Here is a 3,840-nt window from a genome sequence, read left to right on the forward strand (position 1 = left end):
GACACTTAATTTCTCCTTATTTTGCAAGATCCTTTGACTTTAGTCCCCCTAAGACTCGTATTCAAGCATCTATTTCCCTAAAGTCATTAGGCTCAAGAATGCCATGCCTACCACTTAATTTTGGCTTATTGTGTTAGGGTTTAGCATTATTTCCATTATAAGTTGCCTTAGATTAAAATCTGCTTCAAGAGACATGGTGGGTTGGGAACCCAAAGTGGTTACACATTGCCTTGAAAGGCATAAAATTGCCTCGAATGACATAGCATTGCAAAAAGAGTTTGCACTTAAGTTTACACACTATTTGTGCTTAAGCCTAAACATATGGCCTACTAGTTAAGTTTCAAGACTCGACATAGATAGGAGGGGTTCAAGCCATGCTACTCACTCATAGAATCTTATGTGAGTGATTGTTTTCTCTTTGTGAATTGGGTGCAAAATGAGTGCTAGGGGGGAGATCCCTCGCCACATATACTTGTTGTCTTGAAAACATAATATCTATGGTACATTGACATGTGGTACAGTGTATAACTAACCTCAAACACTCTTGAACTCAAGTTGGTTACACACTAAAAGGTAAACATCCACTTTGTAAGTGTTAACGAATCAAACTACTTATTTAGGGCTTGGTCATCTGTAGTTAGTCTCCCCTTCCTAGTTTGTAAAGTAACAAACAAGGGTGCACTTATTGCATTTGTAGCCGATTTAAAGAAATCACTTTTTTTACAAAATATGTTGTTCGTGTGTAAAAGGCTTTGTGCCATGTTTGCACCCAAATTCAAAAATTATTTGCCCATACTCTAGGCATGGGGTTGGGCGTTTGTCATTTGGTATGTAACTAGCCTCACATACCTCGTTTTCATATGCTGGGGTTGTTTTTTGTAAGTTTTTTCAATTTAAGTCTTTATAATGAAAAAAATAATCACAAAAGATAAAGACATATTGAGGTGTTCATGTTTTTGTCTTTTTTGGCAATGTGCTTGAGATAAATATTAGAGTGATGGTGATGAAGAACATTTGGAGCAATAGAAACAAGGTTCTTATAGAAAAAACGAAAATGGTATCTCTAGGTGCAATTCAGTGATTGTTTGCAAAGAAGAAGTGCTTGCTCTACTTAGTATATAAGGAAAAAAGACCGTGTTTAAGGTGGATTATGCTAGCTTGCTCAAGAGTGGCTAAAGTTTAATAGGCTTATGCCTGTTCATCCCTAAGTAGAGCAAGCACTTCTTCTTTGCAAAAAATCACTAAATTACACCTATAGATGCCATTTTCTTTTTTCGTAAGAACCTTGTTTCTATTACTCCAAATGTTGTTCATCACCACCACGCACCTAGAGATAACCTTTCTGTTTCTCATAGAAACCTTATTTCTAATGCTAAAATGTTGTTCATCACCACCACTCTAATAATTCTCCAAACCTTGAAAGTCTCTTCATCTATCTTTCCCCTAATCCACCAAGTATGGCCCCCCTCATTCCGATTGCTTAATTCAATCTAGCTTTCTTCATCCATTTTTTCATGCTTCTCTAGATTAATCTAGCCTCTCTACAATTCCAAAATAGGTGGCTCCCTACTTTACTGTGAACATAAGAAAAGACACAATATGGGTTGGAAATCTTGTATTTAGCCACCCTATCTTTGATGGGTACCTTTTTGGTGGCAACCACTTTCCAAAGGAGTAGGCATAATTTTCTGCTTAAAGTAGCATGCCATGTATTGGTTAGTCTTCGATGCCATGTGCACACAATTGCTTGTGGGTAATGACTTCTCCACTCCCTAACCACTTTAGTTTGTATGTTGGTTTTCCCTTGTAATTGATCAAACATTGGAGTGCCCCTAAAGGCCCAACCTTACCCTCCTTCAAGCAGTTATCCTTCTTCCTATTTAGCACTTCCTAAATCAATGCATATTCTTGCCTATTTAGTGAAACCTCACTTTTGTCTCCTCCACTTCCATAGTCTCATTTTTGTTTATATCCTAGAGATCCACATGTCTTTGTAACCCTTTCATCTTGGCCAGCTTCTTACACAATTTGGGGTTAATGGACAATAGGGCCTTCTTATCTTCAAATGCAAAGAGGAAGGACCAAAAGGATTGCAATAGGGCCACATCCCCCTTGCTCCATTCTAGACCCTTTAGTTGATTCTTCTAGATATCCACTAGCTTCTTTATATAGCTATGACTTTTGACTTGAATATTAGAATCAATATCCATGATTTTCTCCTCCCAATTCAGCCCTTCCCATTTGTCACCTTATATTCTTGCTTCACTCACCACGGACTTTGTGATGGCCCAAGGTTCATCAAAGTCTAACTCGTGAGTAACTTCAAGGCATATCTTTTGGCTTTGTCCTAAATCTTCTCTAGTCCTAATCCCCCTTCAGATGTGTTCGCTATGATGGTTCTCCAAGAGATGCTATGCCACATTTCTTTCTCCCCATAGCTCCATAGAAAGGCCTACATTAGTCTATCAATGTTCTTCCACCGAGTCTTGGCGAATGGATTAACAACAGCCATGAACGTGATTGTAGGGGATACTATTTTTTCTGAAGCTACTAGCTTTCCACCAAAGCTAATTGGCAACCGAGTTAGCTTCCCCAATTTTCGCTCCACTTTATTTATCAACCATGGCATCTTAATAGATGTGGAAGCGCCTTAACTTAGGGGGGCACCAAGATACCTAAACACTTCATTTGCCTTTAAGGTTTTGAATCTTAGTCTTGGGGTTCATTCCAATCGGTCATCCAATCCAAGATACAACATTTTAGACTTGTGCTTGTTAATTTGCTCACCTAAAGCATTGGCATATAGGTATGAGAAGTGAAACCATTAATATTCACCTTTGGTGGACATGTTGATGAAGAGAGAGCAACCACCTTAACAAATCCTTCTCCAAAACCCAAGCTTGGCCATGGCTATTAGAAGAAAATTCCATCTAAGCTGACCAAAGGATTTATCTAGATCCATGTTCAATTAGACAAATTTCAACATGCATTCCACAACATGTTCCACTACAACTACTATGATCTTGGACCCCACACAAGGCCACACTATGATTTGTGAAGTGGCCTCTTAAGTATATATTTCTTTACATTGTTAGAGGTCACCATTGATTTGGCTTCAATGGCTTCAATCTGATTGGGGAGTTTGATTCTAAACTCATTGATGTCATTCAGAAAATCTGGCCATTTTTAATGCATTAGTTAGCAAATATGCATATGTCAAACCGGTACATCTCCCATATAGCTCGAAAGATTTCTATTGGGAGATTGTCTGGTCTAAGAGATTTTCCTTTCATTACATATTATAGTTCCTTAGCTCAAAATGGCTTTGCTAGCAATATATCTTTTACCTCCTCCTAAGCTCCATATTGCCTTTCTTGTTTTCTATCAAAACCGAAAGCTCTGAAGTATGCTAGAGAGTATTTCTCAAGCAAATTCAAGGCCTTTCAATTATGTTTGAAGAGCTGCAACTTTATGCCTCTCCTCCACTCTAATAACATCTTCAACTCCTTGCAAACTTGCTTCCTTCCATGTGCTTTAGCTAGGTCTATTATGCTAGCTATTTCCCTTATGACTCTCTCTTGGGTCATTGATTCCTTTAGTAGACTTGACCTTGAGTAATGTATTGGGATGGTGAGTAGAAATATGAGTTAGATAGGAGAATGATCGAGCCCACCACATTAGCTAGTACTTGGAGCAAAGGTTGTGGAGCCAACCACCACCCACCATGATTGGTGTGTAAGCACTATCTAATTTGGTAGCTCTCCATGTATTGTCACCTTGCTTGTTGTGCCACGTGAGAGGTCTTCCCGCACATGAGAAATATCTATGAGATTGTATTGT

The sequence above is a fragment of the Lygodium microphyllum genome, chromosome 14 (genome assembly GCF_053477565.2).
Source record: "Lygodium microphyllum isolate KBCC chromosome 14, Lygodium_microphyllum_v1.1.10, whole genome shotgun sequence".
NCBI lineage: Eukaryota > Viridiplantae > Streptophyta > Polypodiopsida > Schizaeales > Lygodiaceae > Lygodium > Lygodium microphyllum.